Genomic DNA, 27,167 nt, shown 5'->3' with positions numbered 1-27,167 from the left:
AGCTCCACTCCTAAGGACTGTGGGAAGGGCGTTTTCCCTCTCCAAGGATCCTTGCACCTAAAGAACTCTGGGAGCACCAGCTTACCCCAAGGCTGCCAGTCAATGTCCAATAGGATAGCCACCAACTACATGTGACTATTTGAATTAATTAAAATTTAAAATTCAGTTCCTCATTGTATTCGCCCACCTGGCTAGTGGCTACTGTACTGGACAACACAGCTCTAAAACCTCTGCTGCATTAAGCCAGAACCTCAGAAAGCTGCAAGCCTGGGCTGCACCCCACAGAGACTCACTGTCACTGGTTACATGGAGGGGCCTCACAAGAAAGCCCCATAACACCACTCTCCACCTGCTGTACTTACTCTAGGGGTCTTGAACGCTGTTGATTCCATAAAGTACAGTAGGTATTGGTAGGGGTCTCCATGACAATTCACATTGGTGGTCTGGGATCCCCAAGCAAATGCAACATAGGATGCAGATTCCTTTGGTCACCAAATCATCCTTTGAACTAGTTGAAGGCTGAAGAAGGTCTTTTAATATAAAGCTGGCCAATGTGCTTTGATTATAATACGGCAGTCTGAATATGAGCACATGGAAGACAGCTGCAGTGCAGTAGTGTGACTGAGTCCTACCAAATCTTCTGAAAGGTTTGATGGATCACTTGTGCTGGACAGCTGGTGCTGAAAACCTGGCAGCTCACGATACCACTAGAACTAGTGGATGGGCGCGGCGGCTCACACCTGTAATCCCGGCACCTTGGGAAGCCGAGGCAGGTGGATTATTTAAGGTCAGGAGTTCGAGGCTAGCCTGGCTAATATAGTGAAACCCTGTCTCTACTAAAAATACAAAAAAACTTAGCAGGGCGGCTGGCGCATGCCTGTAATTCCAGCTACTCAGAAGGCTGAGGCAGGAGAATTGTTTGAACCCGGGAGGCGGAGGTTGCAGTGAGCTAAGATCACACCACTGCACTCCAGCCTGAGTGACAGAGTGAGACTCCACTTTGAAGAAAAAAAAAAAGAAAGAAAGAAAGAAAAAGAAAAAGAAAAAAAAGACTAGAACTAGATTTCGTTGGTCCCAGAGACCAGGGGCCTGGAGGCATCTCTCTGCAAACACTGGAGACAGAGGACAGGTCCCCAGGTCCTGCAGCTGCTGAAACTTATGGTAGAAGGGACAGGCCTCCACTGAGCTGCTGAGGTCTACAGAACCTGAAGGCTGCCCTGCCAGTGCCACCCAGTTTTGCTACCACAAGCCCCAATCTGAGAGATCCTTGCCTTTCTGGGCCCTGGGTCTAGAGAGGCAGCATAAAAGCTTGCTTTTGTTCTACTTATATCTTATCAAGGTCTCAAGCTGACCTCCATGTTGCTAAATCCAATGGTCAGTTTCAATAACTGTTAGATGGGCTCATCAACGTAATTTGACATAACGGGCTCCCTCCAGACCTTTAGAACTCCTTTTCTTACTCCTTTGGATCTTTAGATGCCACTCCTTCTTGGTTCTTACCTACTTCCTTGGCCATTCCTTTTCAGTCTCCTCTGCTGGTTCCTCCTTCAGCCCTTACCCTCCTTGTGTTAGAGGACCCCATGGCTTGGTCCCTGGACCCCCGTCTACCTACACTTCCTTTCCTGGTGATTTCATCGAGCCTCCTAGTTTTGAATAACATCTGTACTCTGATGCCTCCCGAGTTACTATCTGCAGCCACCACTTCTCTGATCTCCAGACTCTGATAGCCAACTGCCAATTCCAAGTCCTGTGGATGTGTGGTAGGAATCTCCAAAACAAAAGTCTTGATTGCATCCTGCCTACCCAGACTGCTCCTCTGAAGTCTTCCCCATCTCCATAAGTACCAACTCTAACCTTCCAGTGCCTGGCCAAAAACCTTGCAGGCCATTACTTGGCTCCTGACTTAGCCCACATCCAATCCATCAGCAAAGCCTGCTGCCTCCATCTGTAAGATACATTCAGCATCCAAACACTTCTCGGTTTTTTTCTCATCACATTCATTGCTTCTACTCTTGTGCAAGCTACTATTGTTCTTTTTTGACACAGGGTCTCACTCTGTTGCCCAGGCTGAAGTGCAGTGGTGCAATCTCAGCTCTGCCTCCAGAACTCAAGCTATCCCAACCTCTGCTTCCAGAGCTTAAGCAATCCTCCCATCTCAGCCTCCTGAGTAGCTAATTGCATGCCACCATGAACAGCTAATTTTTTTTTAGAGATAGGATTTCGCTATGTTTCCCAGGCTGGTCTCAAACTCCTGGATTTAAGTGATCTGCTCACCTTGGCCTCCCAAAGTGCTGGGATTACAGGTGTGAGCCATCATACCCGGCTCACGATCATTCTCTTGCCTGGATGATTGTCCTGGCCTCCTAGCTGGTTTCCTGGGGCCCTTGCTTCCCAAAGTCCATCTTCCACGTGGCATCCAGGAGCCATCTCACTCTGTTCCCACCTCCTTGCTGATATCGGAACACTCCAGGCATGGTCCTATGTCAGGACCCTTTCATTTGCTGTTCCCGGCCAGGACTGCTTCTCTCCTAGATGCCCACGTGACTTGTTCCTCCTTTCCTCCTGTTCCCTGATCAAATACCTGCCGATTGACAAGGCCTTTTCAGATCACCCCCACCTGCTCACTTGCTTTCCTGCCTGTCCACATATTTATCAGAACAGAATTCTGCCTGTCTGTTGATTATCCATCTCCCCCAGCAACCACTAGAATGGAAACTCCATGTGGGCATGGCTTAGTTTTGTCCACTGCTGGATCTCAGCATCTAAAATAGTCTACCGCCTGGTAAGTGTTGCAGAAACACTGATGAACAACAAACCAATACTGGCTACTCCACCTCTGCCTGTGCTCGTCCTATCATCCACCTGAAAGGTTCTCCCCACTCTAACTTCACCCTGCACCCTTCGACCAGTCAACGATCCCCACACCTTGGCCCACTCCAAACCCCTTAAAATCCCTGGACCCAAACTCCTTAGGAGGTAGATTTGAGGTTTCCCCCCCATCTTCTTATGTGGCTGCCCTGATTTAAACTCTTTCTCTGCTGCAGTCCCGGATGTCTCGGTATACTGGCTTGCGGCACATCAGGCAAATGAACCTGTCAGATAACAACGGCAGATCAGATGCCTGAGCATTCAGGAGCAATGGCTGTGGAGTCCCCGTGGGTTCAGACGGCCTAGTTCTTGTCTCCAAAGGCCTGGCTCTCCTCCCTCCTGGGCCCACTGCTTTGGCTTCTTGTTCCTGTGTACAAGGAATTGCAGAGAAGGCAACTCTTCCCCTCCCTGAAGCCAAAGGAATGAAACAGACTAGGGCAGGAGAGGCCGCCATCCACCATCATTAGTTGCAGCCATCAGTAACAGCAACAGGACACGGAACCTAAGGCTGTGTCCATCCTGGGCCCCCAGGGAAGCCTCAGCGGGAGTGGTACTAAGGAAGTGCTCATCTCTAACTGACAAAGGACCATGGAGGGGAATAGTAACCGTCTCCTCCCAATGCAGAAAATGTTAACATAAGCACTTCATTTCTCATGCAGATAACCACATTAGTCTATTAATAAAAAAGAAAGAGAGAGAGAAAGAAGGAAAGAAAAGATAGAGAAAAAGAAAGAGAGAGAAAGAAAGAGAGAGAGAAAGGAAGGAAGGAAGGAAGGAAGGGAGGAGGGAGGGAGGGAGGGAGGGAGGGAGGGAGGAGAACCCATGCCAGCAGGGTGTAGGAATTGGTCTATAGGAGAAAGGGTCACCCACTGAAAGGTGGGCCAAATAGAATTCCTCGCCTGGGCTTTGAGGTCCTGGGATGGAGAAGGCTGTAGAAATACTGCAATAAGTGGACCCCTCAATAAACAGAGTTCTTGTTAAAGAAGCACAGTCATTGGTGGAATGGACTGCCCATCTAAGTTCAATCTACGCTAAAGGACGGCAGAGATCAAGAGAAAGAGAAAGAAAAAGCACCCATGGCCGGGCATGTATGATGGCTCACACCTGTAATCCCAGCACTTAGGGAGGCCGAGGTGGGTGCATCACTTGAGGTCAGGAGTTTGACACCAGCCTGGCCAACATGGTGAAACCCCATCTCTATTAAAAATACAAAAATTAGCCAGGCATAGTGGCAGGCACCTGTAATCCCAGTTACTCGGGAGGCTGAGGTGAGAGAGTTGCTTGACCCGGGAGGCAGAGGTTGCAATGAGCAGAGATTGCACTCCAGCACTCCAGCCTGGGTGCTACAGTGAGACTCCGTCTCAAAAAAAAAAAAAAGAAAAGAAAGGCACCCAGATCCTAGAACATATAAATACTTCCAACGTGAGGACCGCGGGGTAGCACCCACGGGAGGTGCAGGTCATTGTCCTTAGTGGAACCCCTTCTCTACCTGGCCACACCGGCAGTAAGCCCTCGATCCTTCTGACAGACATGGCCATGTTTGTGCACATATTTGCAGTCATCACTCCTTTCACTGTAGTAAGCTGTGCACTCAGCATCACCCATGTCTTTCTATAAATAGGAAGAAAGCTCAGAGCAGCCCTCGGAAAACTGCGTGTTGACAGCACCCGGAGTCCTGGCTGGAAGAGGGAAGGGCACTCAGAGCTGCTTCGCTGGAGCTGTGTCTCTCCCACTGCCTTGAAGGTACCTCTTGGGAAGGCCGCAACTTCTGGCCTCTGGGGACCTAAAGAAGCCAACTGGCAAAGCAGTATGAAAACTAAACCAGTTCTAGGGCCAGATGCACATCAAGGCAGTTTGTGGGCCACCTGGCAGGTCTGCTGAAACACAGTGCCCTCACCAACCCTCTCTCTCTGGCAGAAACCCCCTCCTTTGAGGTAAAAGTGTTGCAGACCCCGGGAAATGCCTGAGAGACCTTGTGCCTTAGCAGAGAGAGGTGTTATGTGCACCAGATCCCCAACATGCTTTGCAAATGTTTAAGGGAGAAGACAGACATGGGTCAGACACAACACAAACAAGGCTCTCGGGCCACCAGGCTGAGTGAAGGTGCTACACAGAGACTTCTTGGCCACCTGGCGCCCCTTTGAGCCTCTGAGGGATCCTGGGAGGGTAGTGGAGTGAGGACAGCAGAGGAGCACCAAAGACAAACTCAGCCCATTTCACAATTTTATCATGAGCCAGCCCTATCTCAGCCCTCTCGTTTTGAAGAAAAGCCAAATTTGTATTTTAAAAGATTCTTATGCCTGATCCATTCCCTATTGTGAAATAAGCACATTTATTATACAGAAAGAAACCTGATGTCTCTGAGATCTTGAGCAGACTATTTACAACATTTGGGCTACAAGCCAAGGTGACCTTCAGACCACGAAGTGGCAATGGCTTGCATATGGCAAAGCAGGGTCTCTCAGAGAACATGAGACACACAGGCCACCACCACATTTTAGGGGACCTGGGATTTTGCAAAGGGAAGAAATAACAAAACAGGTTGGAAAAATACGTGCTTTAAAACATTTAAAATTTAAAAACAGAATGCTTTCACACACACACACACACGGCAACACAATATAATTGTGCCACTTACTAGTAATGATATAAACATATCTGAATGCCCCTTTGAACACAAAGCACAGCGAAATGCCCCACCTCCAGCAGACAGACCCTGAAGCAACACACCCCAAGGAAACAAGTCACAGATATATATGATTGATAGATAGATAGATAGATAGATACTATTTTTTTGAGACAGAGTCTGGCTCTGTCTCAGAAGGGTCAGGTTGCCCAGGCTGGAGTGCAGTGGCACGATCTCGGCTCTCTGCAACCTCCACCTCTTGGACTCAAGCCAGCCTCCCACCTCAGCCTCCCAAGTAGCTGGAACTACAGATGCATGTCAGCATATCCAGCTAATTTTTGTAGAAATGGAGTCTCACTATGTGGCTCAGGCTGCTCACTATGAGCTCAGAAGAGCTCAAGCAATCCACCCACCTCGGCCTCCCAAAGTATTAGGATTACAGGCATGAGTCACTGTGCCCGGCCATAAGTGACAGTATACTGACATAAGGCCTGCAATAGGAAACTGAGTCCCAGGATTGGACAGGTCAGCTAGCAACGCTTCTAAACACAAGTGATCTGGCAAGCTGGCAAAATGTCTGAGTTTCATTCTTTACCTTAGATCAAAGTTTCATTTTTGATTTGGATCAAAGAGGAAGGAGAAAAAGGCACAAACTGAACCATCAACTCGGTCACTGAAAAGTGGTACCCAAGAGATCTTAGTGCTTTGCCACCCTCTTGCTACCCCTATAGTAAAATGCTATTGATTTTTATTCTTTAAAAAAAATTACCATTATTATTATTTTATTTAAATGGGGTCTCACTATGTTGTCTAGGCTGGTCTCGAACTTCTGGCCTCAAGCAATCTTCCCACTCCAGCCTCCCAAAGTGCTGGGATTACAGACATAAGCCACCATGCCCAGCCATGATTTTTAAAGGCAGGCATACTTTATACTTTTTGTACACACTTACAGCTCTGATTCTTTTTTTAAACATATTTATTTATTTTTGTTGAGATGAGGTCTCACTGTGTTGCACAGGCTGGTCTTGAACTCCTGGGCCCAAGTGATCCTCCTGCTTCAGCCTCCCAAGTAGCTGGGATTACGGGTGAGAGCCACCATGCCTAGTTCAGGCTCTGATTCTTATGTCAGTGAATGCCCAATAAATTCTTGTTGGCTTGAACTGAATTATCAGGAAGGTGCTATCAAGAATTCTTTGAGGTGGGCACAGTTGCTGACGCTTGTAATCCCAGCAGTTTGGGGGACTGAGGCGGGCGGATCACTTGAGGCCAGGAGTTCGAGACCAGCCTGGCCAACATGGCGAAACCTGGTCTCTACTAAAAAATACAAAAATTAGCTGGGCATAGAGACGCACACCTGTAGTCTTAGCTACTCAGGAAGCTGAGGCAAGAGAATTTCTTGAACCCAGGAGGCGGAGGTTGCAGTGAGCCATGATCATACCACTGCACTCCTGGGTGACAGAGTGAGACCCTGTTTCAAAAAAAAAAAAAGAAGAAAGGAAAGGAAAGGAAAGGGAAGGGAAAGGAGAAATAGAAAAAAAAGAAAAATAATTCTTTGGCTGAGTATGATGGCTCTCAACTGTAATCCCAGCACTTTGGGAGGCCAAGGCAGACGGATTGCTTGAGCCCAGGAGTTCAAGACCACACTGAGCAGCATGGAAAAACCCCGTCTCTACAAAAAGTACAAAAAATTAGCCTGGGGCAGTGGTGGGCGCCTGTAGTCCCAGTTACTCTGAAGGCTGAGATGGGAGGATTGCTTGAGCCTGGGAGGTTGAGGCTGCAGTGAGCTGAGATCACACCACTACACTCTAGCCTGGGTGACAGAGCAAGACCCTGTCTCAAAAAATAATAACTATTATAATAATAATTATTATTATTTGGGAGATATAATTTTACATCATCAGAGGGTCAAAAAAACAAAAAACCTCTATTTTGCCTATTGGCCCCATTTGAGACCACCCTGGTGAAATTTCTCAGCTAACTTTCTCCACCTCTGTCAAGTTGACCGAGACACCACCTAAATCTCCATGAGGGACCTGGCAGCTTTCCGGCTCTGCAGCATTTTCCCGACGAGTCTGCTGCACATACGCGGATGCTGACAACACAGTCTCATGCTTGCCTGAGCCAGGGCACCGACCTAAGTGTACACCGTGTGATCTCTGTTTTACCAATGCAGAAGAGAGGTCATCTCCTGACACAAGAAAATGGGCTGTCTTCTGGATCACCGCAGCAATTCATCTCTGAGTAGCTGAAGGTCATTAGTATGCATTATACAAGTGGAACCGTTTGAGAGGAAAGAGGGAACTCACTGGACACAAAAGTGCACTGAGACTGTGAACAGCAACCCCCGAACAAGCACACAGAGATACATCCCAAAGGGAAAGGCTGGAGGGGGAAGGATGCGACCCAGCCGTGGTGGCTGATCCGTGGGGACTCCTGGCTGGGTTCGTGCTGCCAATCAGTAGCATTCCCCAGGCAAGACGTGTGCGCCAGGCCTGACTTGAAACCCAAGGATGGCTTCAAGATCTTGCAACTGGATCAGAATGCTGAGTTCATCGTTGCTGGTGGGCTGCCGCCACCTCTCCTTAGCCACCCTGTTGAAGGATGGCCGGCCTCTCCTGGGAAAATTGCTACATTTCCTCACATAACAGATGCACACATGACTAATCAGGCCTACCCTAAGAAATGACAGCCAGCAGCAGAAGCCACAGCGCACACTCTGTATTGCGAAAATGGAATGTGGGATGACCTAGGAGATGACACAGATGCCGAACGGTGAACTTTCTGTTTCTATGAGTCTAATCCTGAAAAACTTTTCTGTCTGAACCCGTGGGATCGAATAAAATGAAAATCCCATTCTGCAAACCACTTCGCCCCACGGGAAGCAGCTCGGTTTCCTTCCCGTGTTGTCGGGAGCCCTCTGATGGAGAAAGCCCAAATTACAGCGCTCATAACCTAACAGGCAGCCACGGGCTCAAGTGCCCCCCAATTTTCCAAAATTGAAAACAAGAGGAACCATTAAAGAAGCCTAATGTTTTCTCCCCCTGGCGCTTTGCCCAGTGAGAGCTGTCAATCAGAGGTGCTGCAGACCCACTCGAAGGTAGCATCCAGTGCCCGGGGCACACTGCCTGCTGCCATTGGTTTCTTCCATGGTTCTTAGGGCGCCAGGTCTCCGTCACCTCCCAGCCCCCAGTTTCCTTACCTTGTCCTTCTGCGTCTGAGTCAGGATGCCTGATGGGTTGAGCGCTGATGATCTCATCCTTGTCCCACATGTCCCAGGGAATCCCAGGTCTGCCCTGAGCTTCCTGTGTCCTTGGGAAAGTCGGTTAATCTCTGGGCCTCACTGTCCTCATCTCTGAGCTTGGAGACTTGTAACAGATGATTTCTAAGTATCTTCCAGCTTTGAATAGAGCATTTGTCTTGGGCAGCCAGGCTTAAAGTTTAAAGGCATAAAAGGAAAATGGGATCTGATCCTTAATCAGAACTGCCGAGAATGAGAAGAGCAGAGCAAACCATCAACTGCATTGGGTGAAAAGTGAAAATGGTCAGTGGGGAGGTGCCACGGTCAGGATCTGAGGCCGACGCGCTAGGATCTTGCCAGTGCCTGGACGCCTTTCTCTGCAGTCTCCGGCCTGCCTCCCTGCTGCCCCCTCTCTTCTGGAGCCTGGGGCTGCCAATTTGCCAGCGTCCCATTGACGGTTCTCGTGGCCCTCAACTTTTCCTTATAGCCTCATCCCTGCAGGAGTCGCAGGACCTCAGCTGGCCAGTTGGCTCTGCTTGGAGGGTGCAGGTCGTGTCCTTGTCAGGGAGACTGGCAGCCGCAGTGCCGTGCCTGTCCCAGGCTGAGCAAGAGGCTCCTGGTGCCGATTCTGGAGCAGCCACAGGCCTGAGCAGGTCCCCGAAAGTGATGACATCAGCACAGTACAGCACAGGCTCTGAGGGCTCCACTGCCGCTGCCATCTCCTCCTCCTCCCCCTCTCCAGTCTCCCTCTCCTCCCAGCGCAGTGCAGCCTCCAAGGGCAGCCTCCAAGGTGGAGATACTCAGGCTAACGCGTGGGGACAGGAAAAAGCAGCTACCAGGTTGGAGGTTCTCCCAGCGGAAGCAGAAGGTCTGGGACAATGAGATGCATCAGTCACTGAACCACCTCACAACTTTGAACAACCCCAGAAGAGCGGGCCGGAGAGTGCAGCGTGACATCACTTCCCCTCTTGCTGGGAGACAGGGCTTTTGCCAAGAATGGGCCCCTGGGAATTCGTCGGGCGACATTTTCGTGCCACTGGCATAAATAAAGACTTGTACCAAAGGCTGCCATTCTGGGCAGCAGGTGCTGTCTGGACCCCCTAGGGCTGCCCTCTCTGGCCCCAGGCCCCTGGCTCCTACCACCTAAGCCCATCACATCATCCAGGAGGGTCGGCAGCTGCTGGCTCCCACCCACATTCGCGGGCTCGGTTTTCCTCTGCAGGGAAGCTGGACTTCCTCCACATCCAAGTTCAACTACATGACATCAGGAACACAGCCTTTCTCTCGACACCTTCGAGCCTCTATTTGTCTCCAGTAGCTGTCCCAGAAATCATGGGTGGGAGCATTCAAAAACGTGGTCCCAGAGGTCCCCTTGCCCTGGCCCAAAAGGCTGCCTGAGCTAGGGATCCCTTCCTTACCCCCCAGTCCAAAAGGCAGCCTGGCCTTCCAAACTTGAGTCCGTGGTTCAGAGTAGGAGATCCACAGTCAGGGCCCGGGACACGGCTCCCCCTGGCTGGTCTCAAAGCCTTCCTAACCCTCCAGGGGTCGGTCCTGGTCTTCCACGAAGTTTCCCAAAAGCGCGCGCCACACTTGGTGGGCGCTCAGCCCTGAAGCGCCTATGAACACCGCCCATCCCAGGACGCAGGAAGCCAGTTGGTACGAGTACCTAGAAGCAGCACTCCCCATTTGTCATCCTTCCCACGGGGAAGGCTGCCTGCTGCTCCCAGCCCTCAACTCCAATGAAGTACAGTCGTCAAGAAAAGGTGGTCTAAATAAAGCCGGAGACTCACTCGCTGCACCAATCAGCACTGCGCGTCCGTCTGGGTCTCGGCGCCGGCTGCGCGCAGCCGCCAGGAGGTGGCCGTCGGGACGCGAGCGCCGCCCGGAGCAGTGGTGCAGGGTCTCCGCATCGCCGGCTGCTGCTGCAGCCCCGCAGCGCTCAGCACTGCTGACTTGGCCCGGGCCAGGCGGGCGGGGAGGGCGGGGGAGGGCCTGCAGCAGCTTGGGTTCTAACTGCCCCTGCGCAAGGAGACCGGGAGAAGCCGGCTGCAAGGGCTGGGCTGGCCAAGGCTGGGGCAGTTGCAAGGGATGGGAGCGCAGCGAGCTGGAGAAATACGCCTGAGTCAGGAGTATTTCCCTGGAGAGCCTGGCCCACGGCATGGTCAGGGTGTCCGAAACGTACGCCCCTCTGTGTCACCCCCTAGTCATGCACCCCCATCTAATTCTGAAACCAGCTCTAGTCTCATTTTTTCCTCTCCACGACGGTGGACTGTAATGCACCCTGCTCTGAGGCCTTGGGGGAATGGAAAGAGAGAATTCTCTTTCAAGCCCAACCTAGGCCCGGGGAGCCCCCTAGATGTTACTGTGGGGTCACAGACAAGGCCATGGGGATTTGACACGTGGGCAGGGACAAGGGCAACCGCAAAGCTAGTGGATCTGACATGGGGGTGACTGGGTGGTGTGGTGGTCATCATTTCATTGACTGCAGTGGATTTGCTGCCTGGGAAATGCAGCCCCCACCGTCCCAGGTCCGCTGTTGTCTTACTAGCTACTTAGCAGCCGACTTCCCTGTTCTGCTGCCTGAGAGATGAAGGTGTCCCAGGCTAAGATCCCTCCATCACCTGCCCATCCCTGAGGGTCTCATGTCACCTTGGCAGCTGCACCTCCTCTTCCCAAACACCCTGTGGTGGCTCTGGCCCAGACAGTGCCTGCCTGAGGGAAGGAGGCCTCCGGCCGTACGAAGACTGTAGAGGCCAGGGCAGCCGTCCCTTGTCATCTCATCCTGTGTAGTTCCTTACACGAGCCCCACTAGAGTCACCTGCTCGTCCCTGGGACCCGTTTGTGAAGTTTCTGTCTCCCTTGACCTCCCCATAGGGGACCAGAGACAGTGGGCAGGGACAGAGTGCTGGGGGCCAACCGTGGCACAGCAGGCCTCTCCCTTGGCTAATTCCAGGCAGGAAGGACACTCATTTGTCATCCAGGCTGGGAAGGGAGGCACCAGAAGAGAAGCATGTGTCGGGGCAGGCCAGGTCTGTTCTTTCCCTCTCCAGGGTGGAGAGGTCACAGACACCTCTATCCCATGGGTGAGGTCAAACAAAAAGTCCAGAGACAAACAGCTGGTCCTCGCAGCTTCCAGGGTTGGGAGTCAGAGGCTGAGGTGGGTTATGGTTTAGCCTGCTGCATGGGTGAGGCTCCATTCTTAGCATCCTACCATGCTGACTTCAGAAGACCCTGGCGCGTGGGACCCCAATGACTCGTTTGGGTGTGCTGGGCTCAAAATCATTCATGGCCAGGGACGTTAGTCTGGAAATTTTAAGTTGCTGCAGATTGATGGACAGAAGTCAAAGATGGTTTTCAATATACAGGGAATGTATTTTCAAATGGAGCAAGAGGCAGGGCTAAAAGGAGGGAACGGGACTTCGAAAGCAGCCAGTAGAAAGCCACTCCTAATTCTGGGGGAGGGGATTGTGTTCAGCCTGCAGAGTGCTTTTCTAGTCGAGGCGATGATTTGGTCTAAGACTTCGTAAAACATTTGTCTATGAGCCCAAATTCCCCCAAATGACTGCAGTGTTTGGTACGTGCACCTTGCATGCCCCAAGGAGTTTCAATGCCAGCAGCTTCCTGCCACGGTACAGGCAGGTTCTCTAAGCACGAGCCTTCAGTTCACGCTCCTGTCTATAGTGATAACCAGAGCACAGTGCAGGGACCCACAGGGCTCATGTGGCTCCGGCAGCCTCAGCTGTTCCCAAGAACCCAGTTGCTGTTTCAGGGGCTTGCCTGGATAATTTATATCTGAGAGGTTTGCTGCACATCCTTTGAGTGATTTATGGTGAGATCTAAGATTGTTTTGTAAAAAGATATCCTTTTGCTTTGGGAGGGATCACAAGGAGCTCAGCCCTCTAGTGCCCAGGACCACCTGGGCAGATGCCGCTGTTGGCGCTATATAACATCAACCCCCCATGCAGACTGATCTGAACTCTGCGTGTCAGGGAATGCCACTCCAGCAGTGCCAGCCTGGAAGCTCCTCCAGCCGGCACCTACTGAGGCAGCAAATGGCTTTGCGGAGACCCTTTGGCTGGGTGCATAGGAGTCTGGGTCCCAGAGACCATAACTCACGTGTCTCAGGCTGCTTATGTATTTCTCCAGAAAGAGCTACTGCTCCAAGTGTGCTTCCTGCTGCTTTCGTGCAGTCCCATCTAGATAAGCCCCTTATGGAGCCCCCTCCCCTTCTGCCTGGCACCCAATGCCCCCATCATTTAACACCTGCTGCCAACACAGAAGAGGTCCATCCCCTTCTTAAATGCTATAGCCTCTGCCCTGGCGGCCACTAATCATTCTATTTCGAGTTTCCCTCCAAAGCTCATCTCAGTAAATCCGGAAGAAGAAAACCTCCATCCCCAGTGAACAAGACCATGAAGGCTGCATCAGTGTTCCCAGGTTTCAAGCCAAGCTGGAGAAAGATCACAACAGAGACCAGAACCTCATTCTCCGGCCCAATTCCACATGGCTGAAAGAGCCAGTTAACCAGACGCAAACACACGCAGCAGGATGGCACACGACCGAGGCAAGGACTAAACCTCAACTCATCAGTAAGTCCACGGGGTCTCCGCCCCCGGCATGTGGGAGAGGGAAACTAGCCCAAAGTCAACATCCTGATTGTGCTTTGGATTTGCTCAGGGCTGAGCACTCCCTGGTCCGAGGTACCCAACAAGCTGACCCGAGAGTGGGCAGCATCCCCTTCCCTCCCTCCTTCCCTCCACCTCTCCTTCCTCCTCCTCCCCCTCCTCCTCCTCCTCATCCTCCTCCAGCTGACTCCTCCTGCTGCTGCCTCTGCCGCTGCTGCCTCTGCTGCTGCTGCCGCTGCTGCGGTCTGCAGTCACTTGAAGGAGAAAGATTTCGCAGTACGGCATTCTTAAAGCTGCAGTGTCCAAATTCTCCTTCAAACCCCAACTGTCACCGACATCAGCCAACTTACCGGGGTCCTTTGCAGAGGGTAGGTGGGCAAGGAGATGGGGATGGGGGGCTTGGAGAAGTCAGGCAGGTGGGACCCAGATGCTCAGACTCTGGCAAGGGTAAAGAGGAGAAGCAGGCTGTACCGTGAAAGCCTCTGCAGTTAAACCAGGTTTCTGGGACTGCAGCGGGACTGCAATGGAGTAGATTTTTTTTTTTAAATCGTAAAACCTTCACCAAAATCTCCTCCACAAACTTATACCCTTTGTAGCTTAATTAAAATACAAGGTGCAAACATAAAACCAACATGAGAAAGAAACCCAATCTTAAAAAAAAAAAAAAAAAGAATTCAGACAGCAATTTAAAAATATTGCTAAAAATTTACTCCTGTGAGCGACTGACTCAGCTCTCCCCACAGTGCTCTGCTGGTAAGCCATCGGGGAAGGACCTGGATGGAGTTCCTAGTGCCCAGAGTTTCTGCAAAGTGCAGGCAGAGGACTCCAGCTTCTTAGGGGAGAAAGCTTTTTAAAACCCAGAGGAAAGGGGATCTTTCTGCTGGCTATCCAAGGAGCGTGTCAATGAGCTGATCTAGCATCCAGAAACCAACACCCTGAAAGTTACCTCTGTCCTCTGCTCAGCCGCTGCCGTCCTGCCTGGACGCTGGCAAGTTGCAGACTGCTTCGGGAGAGGCAGGACCCGAAATAAGAAGTGTCAGCTGGGTCCCTGCACCCAAATGGTGCCGGGAGTCAACGCTGCAGGCGGCGGGGATGGTCTCCCCCACCACGCACCCGCCCCCCGCCGGTTGAATTTAAACCCCTGACACTGCAAGATGCTCACTCCTATAGAGACACCTCTCCGCGAGCCTCCTCCCTCCCCACGCTCTCGCACAACTAGGTCCAAGGCTTTGCCCCACCTCCCAGATTTGTTCACCTGAAGATGCTTTTCTTGCAAAAAACCAAACCAAAACAAAAACAAAAACAGAAGATTGAGACTCTGCAGAGTCTTTAATCCTTAATTCTGGAGAGAGTGGGACTTGTTCAGAAGTTTGAGAATTGCAGCCTGACGCCCAGGAAGTAGCAGAGGTAACGAGCCGACAGTCTGCTTTGCACCAGACAAGTCAACACCGTTGTTTTATCAAGAAGGGCAGAGGTAGACCCGGCATGAAGAGAAGAGGAAAATTCCTCTCCATCCACTGGCAAATTCTCAACAGTTTGGGACATCTCTATTTCTGTTTTCCTTCAAGAAAACCACATTTGAAATTTTTTCATGCATGTGAAATGTACAAGATTGCCACTAAGTGTCAATTTTGTCCTGACACGTCTGTGATTCTTAAAATTCCTGTTCCTGCTTCTGTGAAAGTTAATATTCTTTAAGATTAAGGTAGGAATTTAATTGAGAAAATTCCAAGAGAGAGAAGCACTTTAAATGCAGATATGGTTAAGATAGCATATTCTAATATAACCCACAAGGGGTTAGGAAGAAGAGATACACTGAGAGGTAGAAGGCGGTCAGGGATGTAGGTATTTCCAGGTTTTGAATTTATCACAAACTCAGAGCCCAAGAAAGGAAAATAAAGGAGGAAGAGTGTGTGTGTGTGTGTGTGTGTGTGTGTGTGTGTGTGTGTGTGTCTTTGAGGAGACTAAAACTCCCCTTCTAAATAAACTGTTTGGAAAGACCAATTGCATCAATTCCGCGTACATTTCATTACTGAAGTAAGACCAGGAGTGTGTGACTTGTTTCTAAACAGTGAGAGGGGAGGCTCTGCTGCCCGCATCCTGCTTGGGACACAGCCACACTGCTGCAGTGCACCACGACCAACGTGGGCAGTGTCTTGCGGCTGCCCTCACCCGCCCTCCCTCGAGGGCTTTGGCACACAGGGGAGGCTGTGCAGCCTGCGCTATGCTGGCGGCCAGAGACGAGGGCCAGCCGTGATCAGGCTGTCTTCCTTCTCCTCCTCCTGGCTACACTCAGGCTGAGGTAGGGGAAGACCACAGACTCATGGAGGGTCAGAGCATGTAACCCAGTCCTTCCATTTCACGGATGGAAGAATAGAAAGGTGAGAAACGACTGGGCCTTAGTCACGCAAGGTCACCTAGCCTGTGACATGCAGCGCCTGGATTAGAATTTGGGCCTTCAGATTCTTTGTCCTGTGATTTTCTCACTGTACCTGTCATTGCACCCTCTTGGGCAAGTGGTCTGCCTCTACCGCTTCCTCACACGACCTTGACAATTATGTCTCTGCTCTGTGACTCAGTGTCCCCTCCATAGATGATGTGATAGACGATATGCAGACCGAAGCCAAAAAATTTCAACTCTGAAACCAACCTTGACAATTACGTCTCTGCTCTGTGACTCAGTTTCCCCTCCATAGATGATGTGATAGACGATATGCAGACCGAAGCCAAAAAATTTCAACTCTGAAACCAGGAAAAATAGCAAGTCATTTTCCTGTAGCCAGAAGCAGAGAACGGGCACAGGGTTGAAGTCCAAAGCAAGCGTTTCTTTAGTCTTCTCCAATTTTGAAATCCAGAATGTCATCTGCATTCGTTTCCCTGGCTGCCCTAACAACTGACCACAAGCTTGGTGACTTAAAACAACAGAAATGTATTCTCTCATAGTTCCGGAGGTCAAAAGTCCACACTCAAGGTATGGGCAGGGTTGGTTCCTTCTGGAGGCTCCGAGGGAGAATCTGTCCCCGGCCTCTCTCCAGTTTCTGGGAGTGGCCGGCAATCCTTGGCGTTCTTGGTTTGCAGACACTTCACTCCAGTCCTGGTGTTCATCTTCCTGTGATGTCTTCTCCTCTGCGTGTCTTCTTCCCATAAAGACACTTGTCATTGGATTTAGGGCCCACCCTACTACAGGATGATCTCATCTCCAGGTCCTTAATGACATCTACAAAGACCCTTTTTCCAAATAAGGTCACATTCACAGGGTCTAGCTGGACATTTCTTTTTGGGGCCATCTTTCAATCCACGACATCAACCAGTGAAAATTTTCATATGAGAACTGTCTCATGTGGAAACAGCAGTGAAGTGTGATGGCCACCAACCCCATCTCATTTTTTTTTTTTTTTTTTGAGGCGGAGTCTCGCTCTGTCGCCCGGACTGGAGTGCAGTGGCCGGATCTCAGCTCACCGCAAGCTCCGCCTCCCGGGTTTACGCCATTCTCCTGCCTCAGCCTCCCAAGTAGCTGGGACTACAGGCGCCCGCCGCCTCGCCCGGCTAGTTTTTTTTTGTATTTTTAGTAGAGACGGGGTTTCACCGTGTTCGCCAGGATGGTCTCGATCTCCTGACCTCGTGATCCGCCCGTCTCAGCCTCCCAAAGTGCTGGGATTACAGGCTTGAGCCACCGCGCCCGGCCTTTTTTTTTTTTTTTTTTAAGACAGTCTTGCTCCATTGCCCAGGCTGGAGTGCAGTGGCACGATCTCGGCTCACTGCAAGCTCTGCCTCCCAGGTTCACGCCATTCTCCTGCCTCAGCCTCCCGAGTAGCTGGGACTACAGGTGCCCGCCACAGGCTAATTTTTTTGTATTTTTAGTACAGTCGGGGTTTCACCATGTTAGGCAGGATGGTCTCGATCTCCTGACCTAGTGATCTGCCCGCCTTGGCCTCCCAAAGTGCTGGGATTAAAGGCGTGAGCCACCGTGCCCGGCCCCTCCCTATCTTAATTTTTAGAAGGGTTATAATATGGACCCCTTTGGTTATAAGAAGTTAATAGCTACATCTGTAGAATGATTGGTCTTTTATAATTTTTTAATTTGTGTTGACATTTGATTATCGTACAACCCTCTCAAGGCTGGTGCTATCGGGATGACCCCCATTTTACAGTTGAGAAAACTGAGGCACAACGAGGTTTGGGTCACATAGCTAGTAGGTGGCAGGATTTAGGCCATCTGGCTCCAGAATGTGTGCCCTTATCCATGCTTCTGCTTAATCATGCTAGGGCTGCAGATTCTTCTCCGTCTCCACTTTATGCCATTGATTTTCTATCCAACCCAGGTCTCTGATTTGTGCCTCTTGCTGATATTTATTGGACATTTTGGATGAGTGCTCTGTGCTGATCTAACTTTGGGCATCCTCTTTTGCTGTCCTTACCAGAGATGGTCTCTACTGCCTTTGCATACACAGGGGAAACTCAGCAAACTTACTCATGTGGATCAGCACAGGAATGGAGAATGGTGGGCATGGTGGCTCATGCCTGCAATTCCATCACTTTGGGAGGCTGAGGTGGGAGGATCCCTTGAGGCCAGGAGTTAGAGACCAGCCTGGCCAACATTGCGAGACCCCCGTCTCCAAAAAAAAGAAAAAGAATGGAGGAAGCTTGTTGTTGTACCTCTAACTTGACCAGAGTGACTAATAAAATGTCTCTTGGGGCAATAATTAATGGAAATGAACATTCATTTTCAAATCAAAAAGAAAAAAGAAACTGAAGGACACTGGCAGGCTTTTGGACACTGTCAAGGTTGTAAGTCTTTGCTTTTCACCTCCCCTTTCCCAGCCATGTTTTGTCAAACCTGATGATCCTTTCCCTTTCTTCAAGAGCAAATTCTAACCTATGTTTGATTTCTTCTTAGCCCCTAAATCCTCACAGCTTTGGCATGCAAATATTCCTGTCAACTTAGGTCTTGATTTTTTAAAATGTATGCAGTCTAATTCCTGTCTGCACCTCCAATTGTGGCGATGAGAAGTTTGCACACATGGGGTAGAAGGTAGATATACAGCTACATTATTTTCCTTGGCTCCCTTTTGTGGGGTTAATATGCAACAATCCCACTGTCTCTTTTATTTTCAGTAACAGCAGGAGAAAACTAGGTTAAACCTAGGGAAAGTGTTCTGTCTGGAAGTTGTTCTAAAATATTACCTCTAGAGTTAATTGCACAGTCTTTCCCTATTTTTTTTTTTTTTTTTTGAGACGGAGTTTTGCTCTTGCTGCCCAGGCTGGAGTGCAATAGTGCGATCTCAGCTCACTGCAACCTCCTGCTCCCAGATTCAAGCGATTCTCCTGCCTCAGCCTCCTGAGTAGCTGAGATTACAGGCATGCACCACCATGCCCGGCTAGTTTTATATTTTTAGTAGAGACGGGGTTTCTCCATGTTGGTCAGGCTGGTCTCAAACTCCCGACCTCAGGTGATCCGCCTGCCTCAACCTCCCAAAGTGCTGGGATTCCAGGCATGAGCCACTGCACGGCCGTCTTTCCCTTTTAAGGATGAGGCAGAACCCCTGAATGGCCGGATATGGTGCTGCCTGGAGAAGAGGGCTGGCCGAGATAAACTCAAGACTGCCATTCTATTCAGGAGAGTCCCCGTGTCTTAAATCATAAAAAGTCCCCTGACCTCTGGATGGTAAAACATCTGGACTGGAGAAAGTTGCATGCATCATAGTGACTCTTCTTTCCGGATGAGTAAAGCCTTCTCTGATGACCTTCTCTGATGCCTGGTCCCTTCTCCACCAACACAAAACCACAGTTCACAGGGAGGGGAACAAGATGGCGGCTTTCATTACCAATAGAAGATGAAGGCTTTCCCTGCCTTGAATGTCTTGTATAGCTCATGTTGATAACTGCACTGTGTGGAGTTCGTTCTGCTCCAAGCAATGCCATGTGAGGCTACGAAGATCACAAAGTCAAACGTAGTTCATGATTCATAAAATCCTTTCCACCCAAAGCAGTCACGTTCTTTCTTCCTCTTGCTTCTGCATCCTCAGCCATGGGATGGCAACCTCCCATCCACCGAATCTGGCTCTTGGGATATTTAGTAAACCCATAAATGTTCAAATATCAGATGGGCCAGCTTATATCTGCCCTTTGGGTTTTCTCACTTGTTCATTTCCTACGTGTTTGTTGAGTGCCTACTATGTGCAGAGCAGGGGAGAGATTCAAATTCAGACCATGCTGACTGAAGTCTTTGCTGGCTTCTCCTTTTCTCTGAACCAAACTAAAGTTTTGCTTGCACTGCATAGATTGTTCCTGTGTCTTTGCTAAGATGCTGGGGGATAACTGACTTCTATGGAGATTCTTCTCAAGGGAGTCTTGTTTAACAGAAGAATGAAGACGCTAACTATAAAGGAATGAAGGGTGAATTTTCAGATCCTGGCAGCCAAATGAAAAATATTTCCATTGCATGGAAGGCTTCCTAGGATCCCCGACATGCATAGGGTGTCATGTCATGACATGAGCTATGAGGATCTCTGCACATGGAGTCTACATCCCTTGGCCTAGCTCCAAACATCCCCTTACCAGAGTCCTTCCTTCAAGACAGCACCCCAGCTCCTTCTCACCCCTATCCCTTGCTCAGCCTTTTTTCTCTTCTAAGCATGTGTGTCAGCAACTGACATTGTACTTATTTGTTTATTCTTCTTTTTTTTGAGACAGAGTCTCGCTCTGTCGTCCAGGCTGGAATGAGGCGGCATGATCTCAGCTCACTGCAATCTCCACCTTCCGGGTTCAAGCGATTTCCTGCCTCAGCCTCCAGAGTAGCTGGGATTACAGGCGTGTGCCACCATGCTTGGCTAAATTTTTGTATTTTTAGTAAAGACAGGGTTTCACCATGTTGGCCAGGCTGGTCTCGAACTCCTGACCTCAAATGATTCAACCCCTTCAGACTCCAAAAGTGCTGGGATTACAGGCATGAGCCACCACGCCCAGCCTGTTTATTCTTTATTGCTTATTATTTTTAAAATAACAGTAATTATTGCCCAGCGCAGTGGCTCATGCCTGTAATCTCAGCACCTTGGGAGGCCGAGGGGGCCGGATCACCTGAGCTTGGGAGTTTGAGACCAGCCTAACCAACATGGAGAAACTCCGTCTCTACTAAAAATTCAAAATTAGCTGGGCGTGGTGGGGCATGCCTGTAATCCCAGCTACTCAGGAGACTGAGGCAGGAGAATTGCTTGAACCCGAAGGTGGAAGTTGCAGTGAGCTGAGATTGTGCCATTGCACTCCAGCCTGGGCAACAAGAGCAAAACTCCATCTCAAACAAAACAAAACAAAAAAAAGTAATTATTTTATTATTTAGTTATTATTGTTTAAATATTTAGTTATGATTATTTAAGGAATTTATTATTATTTGCCTCCCTGCATGAGAACACAATGGTCCCTCAGGCAGAGAAGTCGGCTCTCTCTTCCCTGTGTTGTCCCAGCACTAGGACTGTGCCCAGAGTGCAGTCGGGCTCCATAAAGATTTGTAAATGAAAGAAGGCAGGCATGCGTTCCCTTTCTTCTCCTTCTGGGCCTGATGTAATTGTTCACCAATTCCAGGCAACCCTATGGTCTGCACCACTGGGGGACTTCCTTTTTTTTTTTTTTGAAACAGAGCCTCGCTCTGTGGCCCAGGCTAGAGGGCGGGGGCGCAATCTCGGCTCACTGCAACCTCTGCCTCCTGGGCTCAAGTGATACATGCGCCTCGGCCTCCCGAGTAGCTGGAATTACAGGCACCCGCCACCACACCCGGCTAATTTTTGTATTTTCGATAGAGAAAGGATTTTGCCATGTTGGCCAGGCTGGTCTCAAACGCCTGGCCTCAAGTGATCTGCCTGTTTTGGCCTCCCAAAGTGCTGGGATTACCAGTGTGAGCCACTGTGTCTGGCTTACTGGGGGACTTCAAATTCCCCCCTTAAGTGACAGTTGGCCTCCCACAGCCTGCATGACAGCTCCCCCAACAATGGCCCACAGAAGTTGCCCCTGCCATTTCCGACATGCAGGCTGGGTGGATGGGCTGACTGGGGCAGCCCACCCCTCTGCAATTCTACCCCCTTCAGAGCTGCCCCTTATCTTAGAATAAAGTGCAGACCGCCTCCCAAGGCCATGGGGCTAAGAGCTGCTGCCTGCTGTCCTCTGCCCACAGCCTCCTCTGGGCCCCCTTTCTCCTTCACTTGCTCAGCTCCAGCAAGTCCATCTTCCTTTGGGTCCTTCACAAGGTCCACCTGGCCCCTTGTCCCCTCCAGGTGTCAGCCCAGCACTCCTTCCTCAGACAGGATCATCTGATGGCTTCTCTAGAAGCCATCTCTGCTCCCCACCCCAGTTCCCAGCCAGTCCCTGTCCGTAGCATCTGCTGTGTGTATGTCTCTGGCTTCTCTAACAATGCACGTGTGCCTCTGTCAGCCACAACTCTGCAGGCCGGGCGCGGCGGCTCATGCCAGTAATCCCAGCACTTTGGAAGGCTGAGCTGGGAGGGTTGCTTGAGCTCAGGAGTTCAAAACCAGCCTGGGCAACATAGTGAGACTCCATCTCTATAAAAAATAAAATAAAATAAATTTAAAAGGCCAGGCGCAGTGGCTCATGCCTGTAATCCCTGCACTTTGGGAGGCCGAGGCAGGCAGATCACCTGAGGTCTGAAGTTCGAGACCAGCCTGACCAACATGGAGAAACCCTGTCTCTACTAAAATACAAAAAAATTAGCCAGGTGTGGTGGCACACACCTGTAATCCCAGCTACTCGGGAGGCTGAGGCAGGAGAATCGCTTGAACTGGGGTGGCAGAGGTTGTCGTGAGTCAAGATCACGCCATTGCACTCCAGCCTGGGCGACAAGAGGGAAACTCAGTCTCAAAAAAAAGAAAGAAAAAAATTAAAAAATCATCCGGGCATGGTGGTGTGTGCCTATGGTCCCAGCTACTTGGGAGCCTGAGGTGGGAGAATTGCTTGAGCCCAGGAGGTGGAGACTGCAGTGAGCCATGATTGTGCCACTACACTCCAGCCTGGGTGACAGAGCAAGAAGACCCTGTCTCAAAAAAAAAAAAAAGAAAAGAAAAAGAAAAAAACAAAAATAAAAACAGCACTTTGAGGGCAGGGCTTCTCGGCTTCCCTCATCAATAAACAACCTGTGCCCAAGAGAGCACCTGGCATCAATAAAAACAGTAATATCTGCTGGATACGGGGATGAATGACTGCTCCAGGCACTTGGCCTGTGGTTGTCTTTCCACCTCCTTCTGTGTGCATCTATCCAGGACCACTGTAACAAAGTTCCACAGACTTGGGAGCTGAAACACCAGAAACTCATCTCCTCACAGCTCTGGAGCTGGAAAGCCAAGATAAGGTGTGGGCAGGGCTGGTTTCTCCTGAGGCTTCTCCGTAGCTTGTAGATACCACCTTCTCCCTATGTCCTCACAGGGCCGTCCCTCTGCATGTGTCTGTGTCCCAGTTGCCTCTTCTTATGAGGACAGCAGTCCAACTGGATTAAGGCTTATCCTGACGACCTTATTTTCATTCAGTGACCTCTTTAAAGACCCTATCTCCAAGTAGAGTCATTTGGAGGTACTGGGGGTTAGGGCTTCAATATTGAATTATGGCCTCAATATATGAATTTTGGGGTGACACACTATATGAATTTGGGGCTTCAATATATGAATTTGGGGGGACACAATTCAGCCCCTAACAAGCCCCGTGCAATCCCTTAGGCAGGAAGGAAGGAAGCCCCTACTGCCTCTCCATCTTGGGCTGGCTGGGCCTGTACTCTTCCGCTGGCCTCGGATTTCAGGGCCCAGCTCTCAGCCTCCCTCCCACCCCTTCCTCCCAGGGACCTCAAACTCCCTGTTGCTCATGTTGTACTCATCGAGACCTCTCCTTAGATCCTGTTTATGCAGCCTGGTATCCGGTTGCTAAGCCCACCACAGGTCAATTGCTCCCATTGGTTCAGCGCTTACTAAGGGCCAAGCGCTGCCTGGCCATATTCTCAGCATTAAACATCTGTAACCCTCACGTAACCCACGAGGCAGCTCTGATTCTCTCTCCTGTTACATGGGAGGGAATCCAAGCTCAGACAGGTCAAATGACTCACCCGAGGTCATAGAGCGGAAAGCAGGGGACCTAGAGTCCACCCGGGGTTCAGTTCCAGTCACGAGCTCTGAGCACTGCTCACCCAGATTTCCAGGGCATGTCACAAATGGGGAAGGGACAACAGGCAGGCTGGCATGCTTTGAGTCTCAGCACATGAGGCAATTGGTAAACTAATGACCAAGGAAGAGACAGGAACATAACAAAGAGCAGAATACAAATATAAGAATGAAGAACATGGCAATCTGGGTCCTTTTCATATAAGGACTAAGCATTGTATGTGCCTTAATAGGCTCCATATGCATCACAGCCACAGGACTGTAGGACACTGCAGAAAGAGTCTGTTCAGTTAGGGCTGGCCGATTTAGTGAATATTATTACAGAACTCCCAATTAAATTCAAATTTCATAAACACTGATTTTTTTATTTTTAGTACAAGTATGAAATATTTGGGACATGCTTTTACTAAGAATTTATTTGTGGTTTATCTAAAATTCAATTTAGGCCGGGCACAGCCGCTCACGCCTGTAATCCTAGCACTTTGGGAGGCCGAGGCGGGTGTATCACTTGAAGTCAGGGGTTCAAGACCAACCTGGCCAATATGGTGAAACCCCATCTCAACTAAAAATATAAAAATTAGCTGGGCATGATGGTGTGTGCCTGTAATCCCAGCTACTTGGGAGGCTGAGGCAAGAGAATCGCTTGAACCTGGGAGGCAGTGGTTGCAGTGAGCCGAGATTGCACCACTGCACTCCAGCCTGGGTGACAGAACGAGACGGGCGGATCACGAGGTCAGGAGATCGAGACCATCCTGGCTAACACGGTGAAACCCCGTCTCTACTAAAAAATATAAAAAATTAGCCGGGCGAGGTGGCGGGCGCCTGTAGTCCCAGCTACTCGGGAGGCTGAGGCAGGAGAATGGCGTGAACCCGGGAGGCGGAGCTTGCAGAGCGAGACTCCGTCTCAAAAAAAAACAAAACAAAACAAAAACAAAAACAAACAAAAAAATTAACTGGGTATCTTGTATGTTAAAGGATTATTTAGGCATGGCACATTTTATTTTAGCCATTTTGGAAGGATGTCTCTCTAAAATGCATGCCATGCTCTCTTGCTTCCTTAAACCCAATGCTCACTTTACGCCTGGTTTAAGGGACCAAGAGAGCATGCCATGCATTTTAGAGAGACATCCTTCCAAAACGGGTAAAATAAAATGGGTCATGCCTAAATGATCCTTTATAACAGATGTAACCAATCAAAACTGTAAATTACAGATGCCACAAACAAAGTCTTAAACAAAATTGAAGTTTATTTCTCTTTCACATAAAAATATTCCAGAAGGTCAGAGGTCCCTGGCTGCTATGGTGGCTCTGCAGCGTCATCAGAGACCCTGACTCCTCCTACCTTTCTCTTCTACTATCCTTAACCTTAACAGTTGCCTCATGAGCCAATGCAATTGCTGGTGCTCCAACTGTCACATCAGCATCCCAAGCAAAAAGCAAGTGGTAGGGGGAAGAAGACTATAAAAAAAAAAAGCATGTGTCAGCCATCTGTCCCCTTTTTGGTAAATTCTATCTTACAACTTCTGCTTATATTTACTGGCCAGAACTTAGTCACATGGCCCCACTCAGCTGCAAGAGAAGCTTGGAAATGTAGGATTATAACTATGTACATTGCCACTTTGAATAAAATCAAGGGTCTGTTACTAATGAAGAACAGGAGAATGGATATTGGCTAGGCAAGTAGCCTCAATAAAACGCAATGTCCTCTTACCTTATAGATTAGAAAACCTGGCTCTTTCTTTTCTTTTTTCTTTTCTTTTCTTTTCTAAGACAGAGTCTCACTCTGTTACGTAGGCTACAGTGCAGTGGCCTGATCACAGCTCACTGCAACCTCCACCTCCCTTGCTTGAGTGATCCTCCCGTCTCAGCCCCAGGAGTAGCTAGGACTACAGGTATGCACCACCACACCCAGCTAATTTTTCTATTTTTGGTAGAGAAGGAGTTTCACCATGTTACTGAGGCTGGTCTTGAACTCCTGGGCTCAAGCAATCAGCCTACCTTAGCCTCTCAGAGGTTACAAGTGTGAGCTACCACACCCGGCCTGAAGCCTGGCCCTTTCTAGTGGAGAATGTTAGGGGCCCACTCTTTAAAAAACATAGGCAATTTTAATGTGCTTGCTATTTTGTTTTATTGACTTCACTCATTATAGTTCTAAGCCACCAAGGGCACAATCTAATATAACAGAAGAGTAATAAAATAAAGCAGCAGATTGATTTTTTTTATATCTAAAATCTAATTAAGAAGAATGTTTTTAAGGAGAAGAGTAAAGTCTTTGAAGAATAAATTCCTGGTCTCTGAGGATCTCCCCATTTCATCCTTAGGTTGTAATTCAAGTCGGGCTTTGTCTAGATCCTACCATGGGCCAGGCATCATGCTAGGGCATGAGGATGAAGTGATGGGTGAGGGGTACCTGTCATGCTTGCTTGCCGAGGTAATGAATATGTGCTGAGATGCTCTGAGAAGGTGTCCAGGTCCTTCGTAATTAGTTTAGGCGAGGAAAGAGACCCCCCCCGTACTGCAGTGCCTGGAAGCAGGGGCACCTCTGAGATGGTGAATATTGCTGACAAAACTCATCCAACAGAGGAGAATTCCAGTTTGTCGATTCACCATGGGGCCATAAAGACCTTTATTCACTGCTGGAGTCTTAACAATGACTCGTGTTTTTTGAGCAATTTTCTGGGCCTCCTGAAGTTGCTTAGTGACTCATCTGGTTCCCTTGAGTTCTGCTGAGAATATTTCACCTTTTAGATTTAGTATTAGGCCAAACTGTGAAAATATGAAAAAAGAAATCCTTGCTTTGCAACTCAATCCCTGGGTCATGAAAAGCGTGTGTGATGGGGCGTTAACAGGGGTCTTGGGCTTCATTTCAGTTGAGGGCCCAGACTTTAGACACCAACTATTCCCAGCAGTATCAGAGTGAGGTGTGGTCAACCAGGCAAATGTGCAAAGGAAGGGTCAATGGATAGTTTTGTATCCATTAGCTCAACAACTACTTTAAAGAAAAAAGATCCAGATGGCTGGGTGTGGTAACTCAAGCCTGTAATCCTAGCACTTTGGGAGGCTGAGGCAAGAGGATTGCTTGAGCTCAGGAGTTCAAGACCAGCCCGGGCAACATGGCAAAACCCTGTCTCTACAAGAAAATTCAAAAATTAGCTGGGTGCGGTGGCGTGCGCCTGTGGTCCCCAGCTACTTAAGAGGCTGAGGTGGGAGGATTGATCGAGCCTGGGAGGTCAAGGCTATGATGAGCCATGATTGCACCACTGCACTCCAGCCTGGGCGACAGAGTGAGACCCTGTCTCAGAAAAAAGAAGAAAGAAAAAAGAAAAAAAGATGCCAGGCACGGTGGCTCATGCTTGTAATCCCAGCACTTTGGGAGGCCGAGATGGGCAGATCACAAGGTCAGGGGTTCAGGACCAGCCCAGCCAACATAGTGAAATCCTGTCTCTACTACAAGTACAAAAACTAGCCAGGCATGGTGGTGCACACCTGTAATCCCAGCTACTCAGGAGACTGAGGCAGGAGAATCGCTTTAACCTGGGAGCCAGAAATTGTGGTGAGCCGAGATCGTGCCATTGCACTCCAGCCTGGGTGACAGTGAGACTCTGTCTCAAAAAAAAGAAAAGATAAAGAAAAAAGATCCAGAAAGTCTGTGACTAGGGAAA

General features: G+C 49.5%; 1 long non-coding RNA gene across 1 annotated transcript; it reads right to left on the bottom strand.

Annotated features, from left to right (window-relative positions):
* Positions 1-1,171: 1,171 nt before the first annotated feature.
* On the bottom strand, positions 1,172-26,511 carry LOC117093359. The gene is made up of 3 exons (XR_004441112.1): positions 26,499-26,511; positions 21,877-21,904; positions 1,172-1,462 (listed from the first exon to the last, which is right to left on the bottom strand). It is a non-coding gene; the product is annotated as an uncharacterized LOC117093359 (long non-coding RNA).
* Between the last annotated feature and the right edge of the window lie 656 nt (positions 26,512-27,167).

The sequence above is a fragment of the Trachypithecus francoisi genome, unplaced genomic scaffold (genome assembly GCF_009764315.1).
Source record: "Trachypithecus francoisi isolate TF-2019V2 unplaced genomic scaffold, Tfra_2.0 Lachesis_group12, whole genome shotgun sequence".
NCBI classification, from domain to species: domain Eukaryota; kingdom Metazoa; phylum Chordata; class Mammalia; order Primates; family Cercopithecidae; genus Trachypithecus; species Trachypithecus francoisi.
This window is presented reverse-complemented; position numbering and strand designations above follow the sequence as displayed.